The sequence below is a fragment of the Triticum aestivum genome, chromosome 4B (assembly GCF_018294505.1).
Source record: "Triticum aestivum cultivar Chinese Spring chromosome 4B, IWGSC CS RefSeq v2.1, whole genome shotgun sequence".
Lineage (NCBI taxonomy): Eukaryota > Viridiplantae > Streptophyta > Magnoliopsida > Poales > Poaceae > Triticum > Triticum aestivum.
In genome coordinates this window covers 214,907,248-214,927,771 of record NC_057804.1, presented here as the reverse complement: position 1 = coordinate 214,927,771, position 20,524 = coordinate 214,907,248, and the positions used below count along the sequence as shown (strand labels likewise).

The window sequence follows — 20,524 nt, the reverse complement described above, 5'->3', positions numbered from 1 at the left end:
ACCAAACTGAACATACTAACAGAACGGAGTATGCATGGTTCCAAAAAAAAAGAACATTTGACATTAAGAATAAGAATTTGTTAACTGACATTTAGAGAGCAAAATCTGTAGATTTCTGAACATTTGTAAATTTTGACTATTTAGAGTGCAAAAAACTGAACATTTGTTGACTAACATTTGTTTCAACTGAATAGTCTGACCGAAGTAGCATTTGCTTCAATTTACTTATTTGACCAAATGTTCAGACAACTTATAAGCCTGACCAAGAACTTGCAATACTGAAAGATCAATCCAAGAAGATGGCATCAATCTACACCTATACGCCTGACCATGTGTTAAATTATTCAGAGATCCATGTTCTATCTCCAGGATAATGCAAACTGAAAAGTGTTAAAAAGACCATGTGTGCTACAGATTCATGCATAGTAGTGTCATGGTGTGCTACAGATTCATGCATAATTTGGAAGAATACACTATCATCAAAGGTCAGCGCAGCACATTCAGGCTAATTTGAGAAAGAATTATCAGCACATTCAGGCACATGGCAGCACATTCATGTTTCTGTGCCTTTTCTCAGTTTCAGCAGAATTTTATTTTTTTGTTTTTGCGGAAAGTTTCAGTACAACTTGACTGAATGAAAGAACTGGAACATCTATCCGAACTATACAAAATTCAAGTGACAATTTCAAAGGGACACACACTGTCTTACCCTGCGGCGGGATTAGTAGAACTTGACTGAATTTGACTGAATGAAAGAACATGACTGAATGAAAGAACTTGACTAAATGAAAGAACTGGATCACCGTGCGCTGCCGCATCTGCTCGCCCCCAACATTAATAAGACCAGAATCGTGCTGAGTGCAACGGAAGCAAACCACGGAGTTGTTGGACAAAATAATCTCAAACAAAATGAAAGCTGACAAGGGAGGAGAGGACCTGCGTCATGTTGTTGTGCTTCTTGAGTAGGGAGGTGACGAGGGGGCCGAGGAGCAGGGACTCGAGGAGCATGCCCAGGGCGCCTTGGCGGCGAAATCCCCTTCCTCCTCCTTCGCGGACTGGCGCACGGTTGAGGCGGCGACCGGCGCGCGTACGCCCACGCGCACCCGAGGTCGCGCCGGCGCAGCACGAGCTACTGTTGCTTGCCCCGTGCCTCCTCCGGCGTCGGGGGCAACGAGGAGGACGTGTCGTCGCCGCGCGCAAGCAGGGGACGCAGCGGGACGAAGAAGAAACGATTTTGGGGGTGAAAGAGGGGAGATTTGGGAGGCAGGCAAGGGGGGCAGGGGAGCTGCGCGAGGCAGGAGGGAGCGACGGAGGAGGACGCGCGGGAGAGCAGCACGGCGAAGCTGAGCAGGGGAGCTCCGGCGCGGGAGAGCAGGGAAGCAGCGCGGCGAATCTGAGCAGGGGAGCTCCGGCGTCCATGCGTCCGTGTCGAAGCGTCGATTGGAGACGATGAGGAGTGCAGTTTGTGTCGGGAGTTTGGGGAAGGGTTTTCTGCAAAAACGTCACGAGGACAACTTTTCCCGGACGGAGGGAGTACTAACTAAGCCTAGGCATCTCTACTGTCTCTGCTGGTAGTCTCCGTTCCGGGTTTATTTTCATCCCACCTACCATGGTTTTTTTTGCACCTACTCTCACCTAACGCTGAGCCGCGTAGAACAAAAAAAACCTCCTGCCGAGTCCCCCACGCGCCTATCCTCCCGTCGCACCCAAGACAAATGAACGAAAAAAATCTATGAAAATAAACCAGCAAAAACAAACCGGCGAAAATAAACCAGCAAAAAAAAATCCTAAACCAATCGCCCGCAGGTACGAGCGAGGTCTCCTGCCCTCGAGCGAGAAACAGTCGCACGCACGACTCTCTGCCCTCGTTCGCCCGCCGCCGCCCTTCGTCCCTTCACCACCACCGCTCCATCCCTTCGCCGCCGGCCTCCACTGATCCGGCGCTGGTCCAGTTGAGGACCCGCCGCCGAACACTTCCAGGATCCGGCGCCGATCCCTTTCAAGATCCGAACACGTCCAGGATCCTATTATTCCTTTGACCAGCCGCCGCCGAAGGCGTCCAGGATCCGGCCCCATAGACACTCACGTAATACATGTATTATTTGAATTTTACAGCCATCACATTTCATACAGCCATCGCATGAACTGAAAATAATGAAAGAGTGGATGACAGAGTGGGAGTGGGTTATTGACTTGATCAGATCTCTTCCTATGTCATAACATCTTTAGACAACTTGATCAGATCTCTTCCTATGTCATCACTTTTTGCCCAGATAACACATTTTTTGCAGTTTGTTCTCCTGATCTGCAAATATTGATGTAGGATAGTTTTTTATCAAATCTGCTCAAAAACTGCAATATTTAAGACTATTATAGTCCAATGACAAATGACAGAAACAAACGAGCAAATAAAGAAGTGCACAAGTATTGTTAAGTGGCAATGAAAATGACACCTTCATGTGATCTTGGGCTTGCCTCCTTATGGTCAAAGAAAAAAAAAGATCAAACTTATTATGTATCCAGTCAAGGTCCGTAAAGGCACCACAACTAATCAAATTTTAAGTTAACAGGCAGGTTCACAGGTCACTGGGATTTTTTATTTTGTGTGAATTGGCATGTCAAGCAGGAGTGACATGACATACTAATAAACATGTTAAGTGATGCATCACGGATTATCCCCCAATGGAACATATGCTGAAGCATGAGTTCCGGAGTTAAAAGCAGATGTTTCATCAAGCGGCACTACAAATCAGGCATGATTATCAGTCCAAATGCATACTTATGTAAGAAAAAATGTAGAGTTATCAAACATGTAACATTTACTAGCCATCATTCGAGTTTGCCTGCACTGGAGGAAAAGTTGTATGTATATAGTACCAGCATAAAAGATGGATACAGGTTTCCTTGCTGCCAGCTTATTGTCCCAAGGGTCTGCTGTTGTGGCATTAACAACGCCATTAGATGCAAAGCGTGGTACATGCAGCAACAAGATAACTTTAATTTTTTGTTACCTCCATTACTGGCCCAAAAGGAGTGGATTGGACAACTCTGCACTGGTTGTGGTCATGCCCTGATAGCATAAGAATCTGCAGACCAGTCAAGATATTTTCAGATGTGACTCAACAATCTCCAGAAATTGCAAAAGAAGCTTACCGGCTTCAGCAACCCTAGCAAAATATCGGAAGTCTGTTTGCTTAGATAATTCTAATGCCTGCATAAAGGAACTAATGTTAATTGTATATGCCTTTGCCCTATGTTAACATATGGAGAAACTTCGGTTAGGCAGCGATTTGGACTGGTTTAACCAAAAGTAGTTTTCAAGATAACACATAGGGAAACACTTAACCAGGAAAATTTGAAAGAACTTTGGGTGCACATCTAATCACATAGCGACTCTTTTACCATGAAAAATATTGACAAGGAGTTCCCAAAACAAACTAATACTTGAGAGGGTTCAGTGACATATACCAGACAGAGTGTTCAATGATCCTAAGTTTACCAGTCAAATTATCACAATGTTTACATGCTATGTTAGTTAAAAGCAGGAAACATCAATACTTGAGGAAGGACATACTTGATTCCTTGGTCCATAGCAGCACTATATATCCTCTGGAAATGGAAGAGAATAGAACCAATCAGAATTGCTTGCAGAAATCCAAGCACAAACGTGTTGCAACTTGCAGAATAAATTAGTGGATAGACTGGGGCACTGATGCTACATATGAAACAGAAATATCTTCACTATATATGAACAAAAAATCATAGGAAGGTATATAAATTCCTTTTTACTTTTAGTTAGCAGGGAAAAATACTTTTGAGAGAACATACATGATTTATAGCAGGTGAAAAATGATGTGGGCCGCATGGAGTATTGTCAGGTCGGTACAGGGGAATGTGCGTTAGTAGAATTTTTGTATTTGATTCATTGCCTTAAAGAAGATATAAAAGTAGTCAATTGTCTGATAGTAACTATAACACTACGCATAATCGTTTATTCAATGCCATACCAGCTGATAGTGTTTTGATGAACTCCCAAGAAGAGGATCTTTCTTTGCTCTGTGTGGCTCCTCCTGAACAGATACTAACAGTTCTTTAGCTATCCAAAGCAGAAGCATGATAGGGAGCTACAAAACAATATACTCTTATTCATGTCAGGGAACTGCCATTTCGTAGGTGCGTATGGGGAATTCAAAAAGCAAGGCAGGTGAACATCAACCAGAAGAGGACGTAACAACGGGTATGATGCACTCTATCAGAAATTCCTATACATGCGTTGATTGCATTTCTGCAAGTGACAAGCTTTATGCATAATGTATTGCAGGCCTTACGAGCAGGAGAAATGTTGAAGAATACAATGCAAGCATCATACCCGTAGCTGAAAATGTTGACGATAGTTACACGACGGTTCCAGGTATAAGACTGTGTGAAGATTGTTGAATGTTGCCTGCATAGTTTGTCGCCTATGTATCATTGGTCTTGTATTCATCCTGATTACAACTCTACAGATGGATCAAGATTGCTACGAGTTGGAGACCATCATGATGCTTCGTTGTCGGCTCCGAGTAATCTAACACTGCATTATGGCACATATGTAGCACAAGATTCATATGGTACTGACTCATCCGCATTTCATATGACATGATTTGTAGTTATGGGGGTACACCTGTATGTACAACATACCGCATTTTTGTTGATTGGTAATTGTAGGTTGTGAACCTTTAAACGATGAGATGTGGTCGTCTTATCATAATAAGACGGATGGTACGACGAAGCTACAAGATGATACTGAAGGTATTCGCAGGCATGCTTATCCACCATCCAAACCGACGTATTCGGTAGCTTTCACATGTGATCCCAGGTACATTTTTGGTACTTTTGCAATGTCCTTCATTATATTTGCCACTTCGGTAAGCGTACAATTTCAGGTTCTGTTTAACATCTCTTTGTTTTTGTCATTTATGCCGGGTTATTCTAGGAGCTGTCTCAAATGACCCCAATCAAACCATGGGTAAACTGGTGGGACAATGTAGCGATATCGGGTCAGGACAGAAGCTGGGGCAGATAAACAAACCCACAGTAGATGATCATCAGAGGAAAATTGATCTGCGTCCCCTTAGTATATCAAGTACGATTACTGACCACGCATGTTGAATCAGATAACCCAGCTAGCTCGGGCTATACATCAATCTCGCATAATGATGCAACATATCCTCATACAGCTACGGTCACATCTGGTGTCATTCGTGCGAAAGACATACAAGGTAATCTGATTGTACCTTTTCCATGATCGTTTGATGTCAAGTTATGTTTTTTCCTTTGGTTTTGAGAGAATGACATGAAAGACACTAGTAAATGACTTGAATGACACCAAAGAAAATACGCAAAGAACATAAGAAGATCGCAAAAGAGACCATAGAAACGCCCTAAGGAGAGCTGCTTATCGGCGGAAAAAAGATCGGAATCTGCAAGATGAAAATCTGCGGGCCCTTAATTTATCAGGTAAGCTTTAAATGTTTTAACCATTATAGTCAGTACCTTCAATTCATGTCTTAACCATTAAGTTTTCAACATGTTTTGTAAACTCTGTTTAACCAGACAACCCAACTAGCTCCAACTATACATCATTCTCGCATAATGATTCAACATTTCCTGCTACAACTACGGTCACATCTGGTCTCATTAATGACCATGATCTACAAGGTAATCAAATTGTGCGTACTCCATCATCAATTGATGTCAGATTATGTTTTATTCTCTACATTTTTTGAATGTCCTGAATGACACCAGATGTTGACTTGAATGACACCCAAGAAACAAAGCAAAACGACGAACAACACAAGAGAGATCATAGAAACGCCCTGAGGAGAGCTGCTTATCGGAGAAAAAAGGATCGGCTTAAAGAAGATGAAAATCTTCATCCACTTTCGACATCAATTCAACATATTACCTTTAGTTTCACCTTGACGTACATAGATTTTTTTCTCATAGCAAATTATTCTTTTAGCGACCATCATGCTCGAAGCATAGAGTTTAATGCTTCATCCTAATGCACATGGTTTGTATTTATGTAGCAAAAGAAAGTTATAATATTCTTTAGTCACTACCTCCATACATATTAAAATCAAGATTGTTCTAACTATGTTTTCAAAACGTTGTTTAACCAGCCAACCCTAATAGCTCCAGCTATACATAATTCTTGCATGATGATGCAACATTTCCCCCGTCAACATTAGACGCGTCTGGTGTCACCCATGACAATGACCTAGCTAGGTGGCAACATGATGATGAACGGAATCGTAATTTAAGAAATGAGCAAAGGGAGCAGAGAAACTCACGTAGCCGAGCATGTTATCAGAAGAAAAAGGATTAACTAACGGTTGATGTCAGAGAAAAACTGAATGCAAAGCTACGAGAGAAGCACATGCAACGCCGCAAAAGCATGTGGGTGATTGAGAAGGGGGAGTCAAGTGCTTAGAGGAAGGCCAATTATGCTAGAAGGAAAAACACCCCGTGCAATGAATCCCTCGCCATCCCACGCCAGACCTAGCAAAGTCAACCTCTGAATGTCCCGCATCCACCTGCCGCGCGTCACCCGACTCTCGGGCCACCGAAGATGATTCATCGGATGGCGACCCTCCGACGATCATGCCGAATTACACTGTCAATGCCGATGGTATGAAAATGCTATTGTCATGTTCTTATGCTCATTCTCAACAACCCTCTTCTGACATGATGTTGTCTATTGTCACATTCGCCACGATGACAATGTAGACGACATCGATGGATTCCTAAGCTGCATCACGGGCGATGAGCCGACACCACCCGACTTGATGGATGAGGAGTATTACATGTTTCGCGACCAAGGTATGGTCAACTCTGAACTATGACGTCGTGGAGCTTTATTGTAATTATAATTATTAGTAATTATTGTTTTGAACATCATGTTTCAACAAATGCCCGTAGGATCTGATTATGACAGCATGGAGGATGACGAGGAAGCGAGAATGTCTAGCGCTAAACCTATCGAGATTGATCCATTTGACTTTGTCTACACAAACATCCCAGACAGCACTCACATCCTGAAGCACGCCGCAAACTGCGACCACTGCAAGGCCAGAAAGTTTGAGTCTGAGACTGACGGGTTCTGCTGTCGCAATGGCCAAATCGAGCTCAAGAAACTGGAACCAATCCCAGAGCTGATGAAGCTATGGTCCAGCATGGATGCAGATTCTAGACATTTTCGGGAGAACATACGGTTCTTCAACGGGCATTTCGCCTTCACAACCCTTGGTGTCAGCCTTGATGAAAACTACACAAACATGAAGTCTGGGGTGTACACATTCCGGGCACACGACACCATCTACCACAATGTGCATTCGTTCGGGCCTAGGTCCTGCCCAGAACATCTGCAGTTGTACTTCTACGATGATGACCCAATCCTAACTCATCGTAAGGCTGCCACCAAGCAATTAGACCAGGATGTCGTTAAGAAGTTAGTGGACATACTCAAAGAAAACCCATACTACCGGCAATTTAGGAGTTTGGGTGCACACAAGGACAACCTCAATGATTATAGGATAGACCTAAAGACCGATCAGAGGCTTGACCAAAGAAGATATAATAGACCGGTGTCATCTGAGGTCGCTGCAATTTGAGTTGAGGGCAATGACCTAGAAAAGGGGTTCGAAGGAACTCCTGGGATTGGGTTGCTGCCTTCCACTGCCCTCTTTGCTCATAGAAGATATGTGGCATGTTACAATGAAAAAGTTAGACTGATCATTCAAAATACAAAGTTGGATTTATGTTGACTACTGAATACTTTCAGAATGATTTATGTTGACAAGCATCACAGACTAACCCACGATAGTAGCCAGCAACTACTCTTTCAGAGTCCTATTTTCAGGTGACAGGTGGCCTTAATGTTTATTTGAATTAAACATGTGGCCAAATGGCCTTAATGTTCATTTAATCATGTTTACTCATATTTACTCACCTACTGCAAAACATCTTATCATGTTTATACTCAATCTATATTGTAACTGGACGATTTATACTCCCTGTTCAGTTATAAATCAAATACAGTACTCTGTGTTCCCGAGTAGCCTCATTGCAGCTCAATGGGATTACACTGAAAATATCACAAATATATTAACTTTGATCTCTGTTACTAATTAGGAAGAAGGTCATTTCTACTGATACTACAATGACAATGTCACTACACTAGAAAACAACTGAACCTTTAATCTCAGTGCAGTAGTGAAACACTGAACCTTTAGGCATGTTTGCATGCTTTCAGTACTGTAACAATTAAGGCCCAATCGTTTGACATATATTTTCTGGTTTGGTGCTGAAAATTGGTAGTGTATTGTGAAATAACAGTACTCATAGATTACTCCGTTGTTATTTATCTAGAGATGGTAGTAGGGATGAATTACAGCAGAATTGAGCATATGGTGATATGGGTACACACAGAAATCAAGCTGATTGCTTTTTAAACATATAGATTACACTCCTTTCTATACTTTTTAAAATTACTCCTTGCTATGCATTCAGGCTCATAATTCAGAGGGTCTAGAATTTAGTTGCAGATCAATCAGATAGATCTATAGTTGCCACTGCAAGGGATTACAACATCCTGAACTCAAATTCTTGATTGGGTTAACTTTTATTCACTCCTGTAGGAAGGTCAAATAAGTTAAACAAAGAGCTGTTTCCAACCACATTTCTGACACTCCCATGTGAAGTCTGCTCTGAACCTTTTTTAATTGTTGGTATATATAGCATATGTAGTAGTTCTAGGAGTAATAATTAAATTATGTTGTTCACTGGTCCTTTAACCATATGCATGATTCTATAAAATTCAGTCACTCCTATCATTTAAAAATAAAGGAGTAGCATTAGGACATTCAAGAATCAGGAAAGCAAACAACTTCACTTTCTACTTTTTCAAGAGTGGTGTTTTTCCATCAAGAGTGTAACCACTACGTTCCATGGAATGAGACTGTCCCATGGAATGAAGGCCTATTCAGGAAGAATGTCCAGTATATTAAAATAACACGTATCTCAGCTTTCCTATTGAGTATTAATAGGATACTGGATTACTGATCCATTTAGCACAAAGCTTGATATAATTTGCATAAGAAAAATAAATTTAAGACATGTTGCTAAGGAGCAAAGGTAACTAGATACGTGAGATACTTGGGGCTGAGTCAACGCACCTCCTGTTTAAGAAGATCAAGAAGGTTGTCTGTTGAAACAAGACTCTGAAATTCGACTTGACAGCTCCTTGACAGCACATAGTGGCTGTAGTCTCAGCCAGCGAATCTTCATCACTTGAAGACGAGCAACTACCACACAACCCCTTGGGATATTACAGTTTGTGAACTACTCTCTGAAACTTGTAATCTGGATGTCACAGTACATAGGAATAATCTGTCAGATTAAACAAGATTACTATTACCAGTATATTAACCCATGATAGCAGCTAACTGAACTCCAACACGCAAACTAATTATCCACAGATAGCACCTAACTGGACTCCATCATCAGCACACACAAAAAAAAACATGGATGAAAATTGAAATGGCCATGGGGTGGTGTTGCTTACCCGAGGAGATGGTCATGTTGAGTGACGCAGCCGAGCAACTATCTGTGGAGTTCTCGATCTAGGGGAAGGGCTGAGAAGGTGAGGGTTGGTGGCACGGTATTTCAGAGGAGGAGATGGGTGAATAGGTTACCTTGAGGAGGGGAGCGAGCTCGGTACATGGCGTCGGTTGGAGCAGAGGGAGGTCCATCCATGGCGTGGCGACAGGGGTGCTAAGCGATGAAGAGGCAGAGGACCCCCACTACTCTCCTGGCGCACGAGGTCGTGCGTCGAGGTGGAAGGAGACGGCACGCCGGTTGTGTGTGCATGGCTGCCGCCTGGTCGCTCGATCTACGTGGTGACCGCCGTCGCATGAGTGGAGTGGAGGGGATGAAAGGGAACACTGATGTGAGAGGAGGCCGCCGGTTGTGCCGCCGTGCGGGCGAGAGTGGAGGGAGTGGAGTGGGTGAGGGAAAGGAGAGTGGAGAGGGATCTAGGGATTGTGTGCGTCACTGGAAAGGGGGAGTGGAGAGAGTGAGGGGAAGGACTTCGTGGGTGCTGGTTGCCCATGAGAGGAACAACAGAATGCGAGTGGGCTTGGGCTTCTTGGGGCCTTGGATAAGCAACCTTTGTGTAAGAAAAAAAAAGTCTCAACAAAAATGTTGTACAAAAAACATATATATAAAGTAAATTAGGATATATACTTGGTTTATCTTGGATTTCTTGCAATGTTTTCTCCTTCGTCGGAAACTTTTCCTTACCCTATATAAAAATTTTAAAAATTCTGAAAATAATATAAATAGACAAATGATTTAACAAATTTCAGATGACATATTATTATATATGAACATTATAGTTGGTTGTTTGCTCCGAAAGAAATGCAACATCTTTTTTTAATAATATGAAAATCGTTTTTATTTTTTAAAAAATAAAACAGTTGTGTTAGTTTCACTTTTAATTTTATTATATGTTCATATGATGCAGTAAAAAATATTGTTTATATTTCATCAGAGAGAAAATCTGACGGGTTCCGACATATACACTGATGTAACGATGACAGACCGGACTGAAACACCACGAGAAGATGGATATAGCTAATCCTTCTTTGTCTGTGTCATATACATGATGATACAAAATGTTCATTTTTACATATTGCTATTTTTCAGAATATAGGAGATATAGATATGGATTTTGGAGATACACAAAAAGAATGTATCGACAAGGGTTCCGAAGCGGCAACACTGAAAAGGGTCGGAAAATCATCGAGTTGTTCACAACATAATGATGTGGAGGTGGTGATATCTCATAAAAAACCAAAAAAGATGCCCATTTAAATGTTACTATCGCACAAGGTATTCTTTTCAATATTATTATCGATCTTTTCTTCTTCATATTGCCTTTTGTATGGAACCAAATTGTCTCGTTTTTTATATTAATTTGGCTCATTTCTTTATTATGCAGACAGACTATGTTTGTACCCCTAGGGATATTACATTCATCGAATCAATCATGTTTGCCCTCAAGAAAACCAAGTTCGTGGACATTGAAGATGCCTCGTTATCAAACGATGATTTGCAATGTCTTATGAAGGATGATATGTTCTTACACGATGGTGGTAAGACCAATTGCATAAACTTTATGATTATTAATATAACAATATATAATATCGTAAAACATAGATATAATTCGTATGTAGAATTGCAGGTGATAAATGCTTACATATATTGCATGCTGGCTCACGACCATCTACGTGACACGGCAGGTGGAAAGGTACATCTTATTAGCACATTCGTTTCTGTCCGGATAAAAGAAGACGGAGAAAGAGACATAGACCCATCAAAATATTGTCGCATCATACAATATGTTAATACTTATCTACAACAAGATATGGTTAGTCTCGCCTCATTATCCATGGATATCATGATGTATTTTTTTAATTAATCCATGTGTATACTTTGTTATAATTTATATCTAATTACGACTACAACTTATATGATATTTACACCAGCTATTCATTTCGATTAGCATTGAGCGGAGCCATGCATTGGTATCTCGCAGACGCCAATGCCCAAAAACGTGAGATTCAAGTATTGGCCTCATTTGGTTCTCGGATCAATCGGAGTGACCTTACTACTACGGTAACTACTATTCTTTTCTGGTATTCTTGACATATGTTTGTTTGCTTTAACCCCTACTATTTTCCATATATAAAATAGTTATTAGGACTTGAGAAGCGTTTGAAACATGGAGAACAGAGTCCGGAGTTTAATAGAGATCATAAGTGGCTTGATCTCAATATTAAAAAGTGGAATTTCGTAGAACAGTTCCATGAGGCAATACAAACGGATGGGTAACTTGTCACAAATTGAAAATTATTGTGTTTGGTACTCATGAACATAAAAATATCATATAATAGAAAATATTGACAGTAAAATGTCGTACTATATCTATTGGTTGATGCGAGAATGTGGGTATAATGAACACTATTATTTGTTGAAATGGTCTATTTATTTGATTCATATGTGTGATATTCTAAAGCATTATTTTATTATACTATAATGCATCTTGTGGACTGTTTATGCTGAATTTTATGGAATATTGGACAGCAGATTTATTAACAGATAAGTTCACCCAGGTATTTCCTTTTATACATTATTTTATCTCAAAAAAATTATATTGATTTTTATATATATTGCAGGAGGATATCAAGCACTTTCGACGAAAATTAGTTGTCATTTTGCTCGATTCAGAACTGAATAAGCTAAAAGGATGTCCAATATACTATCAACCAGACAATGAAGAAAATTTATCTAATTCTGATCTCGAGCTCCTAGAGAATTCACCTGATGGAGTCAAAGACAGACGTCCTAGCCCAATCCCCAACATGCCCACGGATCAATGTGAATTGCTTGTCGGTCTCTGCAACTATATCATGTCGATCGATGATGCCAAGTGTTTAGAGTAAGTATCATTTATCAATATGTAAGGTGCCACTATACATTGTTGTTATTCTTACCATCCAATTCTCATAAAGGAATGGGTCCGAAGCTCGACACCTCGTCCAATGGGCTTAAGTCTCAAAAGACTTCCGAGTATACTTTACATGGAGCAGTCTATGGACAATGATTGTTTCAACATTGCTGTGCGTATACTGGCATGTGACGAGGGAGTATTGTTCACGGACCCTCCAATACACTACATGGATCTACAATTTTATGTAAGTTATCATAATTCTTCATTCAATATCATTAGTATCAACATGTTTCTAAATAGTTTTTTACTCAGTCGATCTTGCGGGATTCAACACGAGATCAAAAGTTCTGCGATAAGGAAACTATTCAGAAGTTGGCAATATTGTTTGATACTTGGCCTGGGATAGACAACAATATCTTATCATGCAACATGGTAAGTAAGGTCTTTTTTCCATTGTTTGTCATGGTTTATTGTTGTCTGTAATAGCTACCACTTATAGATTTATCGTCCATATGAATCCATCGGTCGATACATCTTGTACGTCATCGACAAAGAGGCATGTCGTGTATCTATTCTGGACCCTATTCGTACAACACAATCGTCGGAGATGAAAATTTTGAGGCACTTCATGAATTAAAAAGTTTTGCAAGGGAATTCAAAAAAGCACTCAAAATAAAGCAACCAGGATATCATTCTGATATATCAAAATGGCAACGTTTATCTCCTAATGGTATTCTAATGAGCGTAGACGGGTAATAAATTCATAATACAAACTTTTATTATTATCACCATATTTAATACAATAACAATTTAGTAAATTGCAGGGATTTGTCTGGCTTTTTCGTCTTCCATTTTATGCTCTGGTGGAACAGTAAAGACCTTGTGCAGCCGGTTTGTGCGGTGAGTATTGTGTGTTACACTTATTTTTAAACCTTCCACATGAAGTATTCGTGCTAACTACATATATTGCTTTTGCAGGATGGGGATGAGTTGAGGAAGCGATTTTTATTATACTTGCTCAAACATCGTATGAATGAAGCTAAAGTGCAAGAATTTCTTAAGCGCGTCAATTAGATCTCAATATTCTATAATAGATTTTTAGCTGCATCATTACTTTATATGTATACATTGTCAATTTGATATCTTGTTATGAGTTTACATTACAAGTGAAGTGAACTTCAATTATTATGCAATTGTGATTGTGTTATATTGTCTCTATCTACGATATTTAGCATGCAATTATCTTTATATGACTTCAACAAAGTATTCTAGAAGCCCGTGGCAACGCACGGGCATACTGCTAGTAACTAAATAAGGGTCGGCCATAGGCATAACCAGCCTCATGACTTGGCACCAACGCACCAAACATGGGCACTCGGCCATGGCTACAGCCACATCCAAAGCCAGTGCACGAGCAGCCAACAACGGCAGTGGTTAACAAGGGCAGCGGAAGCACAAGCTAGCAAGCAGCAGCAGTACGGCGGCAACGGCAGCGCGCAGCACAGGAGGCAGTAGCAGCACGCAGGCGCAACAACTAGTGGAGCAGCAGGAGGAACAGCAGACGCGAGCACAACGGCAAGGAGCAGTAGTTGGGCGCACTGGCGCGTGTACGTAGGCACGGCTGGGCATGCTAGGCGCAGCCAGGAGCAGCAGCAGTACACGGGTGCGCGCGGACATGGAGCTCTAGCGGCCATGGAGGACGGAGCTCATGGGGCGGTCACTACGTCGTCGGGAACTAGAGGGAAAGGCGGGGGATCAGCGCTGCTCACTGCGGGAGGGCTGATGCCGAGCTCGTACGGGGCCGGGGACGACCCGATGCGACGACTTGGGGCGGCGGGATGGCAGAGGCCAAGGTGGAGGGAACCGCCTGATCCGGCGAAGGGGAGCTCCCGGGCTCGAACCAAAGGGGGGAACCGACGCAGACGACGACAGCCGTCCTCCTGGACGCCTCCAGGCGCCGCGGGGCGGCTGGTGGTCGGGGAATCGACGGGGAGATGTCGATGATGGCGCTCGGTCGTTTTGGGGAAGATGGAGCGAGCGAGAGGAGGGAGAGAGCGGGCAAGTGGGCGAGTGGGTGCGGTGGTAGGTGGGGGAGGGGAGACCGAGGCGCCGGAGGGACGCCCTTATCCCCTCACGCGTCGTTGCTGGAAACGGGGTCCGACGGGAGCATGCACCCGCTCGGTCGGCTTCCCCTGTAGCGAGGTGGAAGGCAACCGAGGGGGGAGCTGGGCCGGCTGTTACCGGGTGGGCCGAGGCCCACTGGGACAGGGGGCTTCCCCTTTTTTGGTATTTTCTTTCCCCTTTTTTTATAAAGAAACTTTTTCTGTTTTCTTTATTATAAAGCAGTTAAACATTTTATAATTTTTTTTGGCTCCTCACCAATATTATTCAAAGATTAAGTTCAACAACTTGAACATTTTAGTTTTCATGCTTGACAAAATTTAAATCTTGACTTCAGACTTTGTTTTGAATTTGAATTGTAACATGGATCAAATGAGGATTAGCAACAGTAATGTGATGACATGGCACCATTAACTTGGGATTAGTGTAGCATAAATATCCGGGCGTTACACTTGGGGATGTCCAAAGCATCCCAAATTTATATTTCAATAAGTCTCAAGCATCTAAGCTTGGGGATGCCCCGGTAGGCATCCCACCTTTCTTCTTCAACAATTAACGGTTAGTATCTGTTGAGCCTAAGTTTTTGCTTCTTCACATTATGTGTGCTGTTCTTATAATGTCATTTTATTTTGTTTTTTCTTTCTATTTTAATGAATTATTTAGATATGAAAGTTTTTAAATAAGAGAGTGTCCTCAAATAGCTATCCATTCACATAACTACTCACTTGATCTTCACTTATATCTTTTTGGAGTAGCTTGTCATTTACTCTTGTGCTTCACTTATATCCTATGAGTAAATTATTGAATGAATTGAATATCATGAAATTTAAATTACATGTTCATATCATGCCTAGTAGTGGCTTCACATTGGGTTTAGAAAGTGAAAGCTTTTGAAGCTCGACAATCACAATATTGGTCATACAAGCAATTCACGAATAATTAGTATAAGGAAGAGAACTCTCATGCAAATACACTATCTTGGAAATCTTTTGTGGTTGTGAGCCCCCATCAAAATATTATATGCCAAAATGGTTGACGTTGGATAAGGAAGACAATGTAATGATTTATGTTTGTTCACATTCACATAGAAGTTATATTGTCATAGATCCTTCAACATGTGGTGCTTGCCCCCATCTTTGCTAGCCAAAAATTCCGCACCAAGTAGAGATACTACTTGTGCATCCGAAAACCCCTTAAACCCAAATCTTGTTTTCAAGATTCCACCATACCTACCTTAAGGTTTGAGTAAGATCCTTCAAGTAAGTTGTCATCGGTGCAATAAGGCAATAAAAATTGCTTCTAAAAAGTGTTAGATCATTTAGTGTAAGAGAAAATTGAGCGTTGTACGAACTTGTGATGGCAAAGAATAAAAGCAACAAACTGCATAATAAAGGTTGCTATCATAAGGGGTAATATAACGTGACATTCTTTTGCACTAAGGGGTTGAGCATACAAACAAAAAGCGCATGGAAACCTCTGCTTCCCTCTGCAAAGGGCCTATCTTTTACTTTTTAGTATTTACTTTCATGCAAGAGTCAAAGTTTTTCTCTATTCCCTTTTATTTTTCTCCTTTGGTACGCATCATGTGGTGAGGAAAGATCTAGGCACATATATCCAGTTGGATATGGGTAACATGAGTTATTATTGTTGACATCACCCTTGAGGTGAATACGTTGGAAGGCAAAGTTATAAGCCCCTATCTTTCTATGTGTCCAGTTGAAACATTTTGCTCATGTGTATGCGGAGAGTGTTAGCAATCATGAAGACTATATGATGGTTGAGTATGTGGAGCTCTTACTTAGACTCTGTTGAATAAGTTGAATTGCAATTGCTTGGTAATTGAGAACATAGGTTGTTGAGTTTCAAGAGAATTCATTGTTTGAACCTTAAAATGTGAATTGGTTGCTACTATAACATGAGAAGTTTTATAAGAAAGAATTGTTGTTATGATGATAGGAAAAGTGATTGAAATTGTCATTGATCTAACTTGTGCACTTTGCTAGCATTCACACTTCATAGATTATTTCTTTTATCACTTACCTACTCGAGGACGAGTAGGAATTAAGCTTGGGGATGCTGATACGTCTCCAACGTATCTATAGTTTATGAAGTATTCATGCCATGTTTTCAATAATTTTATATGGTTTTGGTATGATTTGCATGAAACTAACCCGGACTGACGCTGTTTTCAGCAGAACTACCGTGGTGTTGTTTTTGTGCAAAAATGAAAGTTCTCCAAACATCGCGAAACTTTTTGTGGATTTTTTATGGACCAGAAGACTACAAATGGGCCAGAGCAGCACCTGGGGGGTGCCCTGGGGGGCACAACTCACCAGGGCGCGCCTGGGCCCCCAGGCGCGTCCCTATGGGTTTGCCCACCTCGTTGTCTCCCGCACCCCCTCTTCACCCTATAAATTCTCAAATATTCGAAAAACCCTATGGGAGACCCTAGATCGGAAGTTCCGCCACCGCAAGCCTCTGTAGCCACCGAAAACTAGTCGGGACCCTGTTCCGGCACCCTGCCGGAGGGGGAGATCATCACCGGTGGCCATCTTCATCATCCTGGCGGCCACCATGATGAGGAGGGAGTAGTCCTCCCTCGGGGCTGAGGGTTTGTACCAGTAGCTATGTGTTTAATCTCTCTCTCTCTCACGCGATCTTGAGATGTCACGATCTTGATATATCATTGGCTTTGTTAACATAGATGGATCATATGATGTTTCTCCCCTCTCTACTCTTGTTGTGATGAATTGAGTCTTTACCCTTTGACGTTTTGTCTTGTCGGATTGAATGTTCAGATCTGAGAACACATGATATATGTCTTGCCTATGAATACCCGTGGTGACAATGGGATATTATTTTGATTCACTTGATATATGTTATGGCACTCAACTTGCGGATTCCCGAGGTGACTTTGGGGTAATCTATGCGTAGGGGTTGATGCATGTTTTTATTATCTTTTCTCCGATAGAAACTTTGGGTTCTCCTTGTAGTTCTTTGTGTGGATTGAGTATTATGAATCTGAAATTGTTTGATACATATCGTATAATTAACTCACGAGTACTCGCAGTGACATTGGGGTATCTAGGTGACATTGGAGTTAGTTGATATGTATCATATGTTGTTATTTTAGTGCAAACTCTTGATTAGATCGATTGGAAAGAATAGCTTGCTATTATTTTAGTACGAACTCTAGGATAGATTGATCGGAAAGAATAGCTTTGAGGTCGTTTCGTACCCTACAAACAATTTCTATCTTTTGTTCTCCACTAATAGGAACTCGGGAGTGATCCTTTATTGCATTTTGAGGGATAATCATATGATCCAACTATGTTAGCATTGTTGAGAGATTGCAGTAGTGAAAGTATGCACCCTAGGCCTCATTTTCCATTATTGCAATATCGTTTGTGCTCCGTTTTATCATTTACTACCTTGCTGTTTTTTTATTGTTCGCACTACAAAAACTCATATCTACTATCCATACTACACTTCTATCACCATCTCTTCGCCAAACTAGTGCACCTATACAATTTGCTTTTGTATTGGGTGTGTTGGGGACACAAGAGATTTCTTGTATTTGATTGCAGGGTTGCTTGAGAGAGACTATCTTCATCCTACGCCTCCCACGGATTGATAAACCTTAGGTCATCCACTTGAGGGAATATTGCTACTATCCTACTAAACTCTGCGCTTGGAGGGCCAACACGTGTCTACAAGAATAAAGTTGGGTAGTATACACCAGTCCTCCACCTGCTCCTTCACGGCTTTGGCAGCAGTGTCTAGAGACTCGGGCGCCACCGGCTCTAGCAGTGTGCGAAGGTCCAGGCCGGGGTACCGGAGATGGATACGGCAGAAGACATGCATCGCGGCCGTAGTGAAGAGTGCGCGACACTCCCCTTCCACCATGGAGCCCACCGCGGCGGCGATGTTCTCGAGCTCCTTGACAAGCTTGGCGAGAAGACCGGGAAGGCCGTCGGTCAGGGTCGTCAGCAGCTTGATAATCCCCAAGTGCAGGGAATCATCATAGCAATTTCCAAAGGTGGAAGTGATAAGCATGGAGTGTTGAACCCACAAGGAGCTAAAGATAAGATCAATATTCTCTCAAGTCCTATCTGCCACTGTTACGACTCTACGTACACCGAACGTTTGCTTCCAACTAGAAATGAGAAATAAAACTATGTTGTGGGTATGAAGAGGATAACTTTGCATGGTATCGGAGAGCTAAAATATAAAAGTAGGTGTTGTTATCATAAAGTTAAAATATACTCCCTCCGTTCCTAAATGTAGGGTGTATAGTTTTTGGCACGAAAATTAAAGAACGCACGTGAACGCAAAATTTCACAAGTTTTGGGCAAGTTTACACCTGACTAATTGACATGAGAAAATAGAGGAGCTTGCATGATATAAGGAAATGTAATCAAATCCTAAAAAAATTATCCAAACGAGTGTTGCAACGCAATACACCTTATATTTTGGATTTTTTTTCAAAAATCTATACACCTTATATCAAGGAACGGAGGGAGTATTACTAAATATTATAAATAGGGAGTGTGGAATAATGACGGGTCGGTGTGCGGAATTATCATAGGCAATTGTTAACAAGATCAGTAATCACTATTGCAACTTCATATGAGGGAGAGACATAAGGTAACATACTTTCTCTTCTAGGATCATATGCGCTTATGATTGGAACTCTAGCAAGCATCCGCAACTACTAAAGATCATTAAGGTAGAACCCAACCATAGCATTAACATATCAAGTCCCCTTTATCCCATATGCAATAACCCCCTTACTCGGGTTTATGCTTTTGTCGCTCAAGCAACCCACTATAAGCGAATCATGAACATATTGCAACACCCTATAGCGGGAATCCCTCACGCTTGCGCGACACGGAGGGCACAATAGGAGATCACCGAAATAAAACATACAACTCATACCAATCTAGATCATCAATCAACCCAAAGACAAAGGATATATACTCAAAACATCATAGGATGCCAACACGTCATTGGATCATAATATGTGGCATAAAGCACCATGTTGAAGTAGGGATTACAGCAGGGAGTTGGAGAGTGGACCGCTGAAAAGAGATGAGGATGATGATGGTGATGGTGATGTTGATGAAGACGATCACCGCAGCGATGATTCCCCTCCTGATGGCACTCTGGCGCCACCGAGAGAGAGGAGGAGAGGTTCTCCCCCTTGTGCCTCTTCCTCCATGGCCTCCCCCTTGGTTGGGGAGATGTCCTCCCTCTTGTCCTTGGCCTTCATGGCGATGATGGCCCCTCCGATATCCTCCTCCATGGCCTCCGGTGATGATAGCCCCCTCCGACAGGGTTCCAAAGAGGGCCTAGATTCATTTCTCGTGGCTACATAGGCTTGCGGCGGCGGAACTTCTGATCTCTCTTATGTTCTTGGGTTTTTTGGACTTATAGGAGGGGTTTGGCGTTGGTTTCACGTCTACGGGCCCCATAGGGAGTACACGAGGTAGGAGCACCCTCCCGGGGGTAGGGCGCACCCCCACCGTCATGGTGGCCTTGAGACTCCCCTTCGATAGCTTTTCATTCCAATATATTTTATATTTTCCAAAAATATTCTACATTGATTTTCAGCGCATTCCGAGAACTTTTATTTCTGCACAAAAACAACACCACAGTAGTTCTGCTGAAAACAACATCAGTCCAGGTTAGTTCTAATCAAATCATACCAAAATCATGTTAAAAAATTATAAACATGGCATGAATAATTTATAAATTATAGATACGTTGGAGACGTATCAACATCCCCAAGCTTAATTCCTGCTCGTCCTCGAGTAGGTAAATGATAAAAGAAATAATTTATGAAGT

General features: G+C 41.8%; 1 long non-coding RNA gene across 5 annotated transcripts; it reads right to left on the bottom strand.

Moving 5' to 3' along the window:
* Nucleotides 1–2,027: 2,027 nt before the first annotated feature.
* Nucleotides 2,028–10,117, bottom strand: LOC123091838 (uncharacterized). 5 transcript variants are annotated; one of them, XR_006443591.1, is made up of 10 exons: nt 9,738–10,117; nt 9,608–9,665; nt 9,219–9,405; nt 4,370–4,573; nt 4,008–4,070; nt 3,575–3,609; nt 3,154–3,211; nt 3,012–3,086; nt 2,878–2,934; nt 2,028–2,305 (listed from the first exon to the last, which is right to left on the bottom strand). It is a non-coding gene; the product is annotated as an uncharacterized lncRNA (long non-coding RNA). The 5 variants fall into 5 exon arrangements; XR_006443592.1 differs by having other exon boundaries at nt 4,370–4,444; XR_006443593.1 differs by lacking the exon at nt 4,370–4,573 and having other exon boundaries at nt 9,608–9,677.
* Between the last annotated feature and the right edge of the window lie 10,407 nt (nt 10,118–20,524).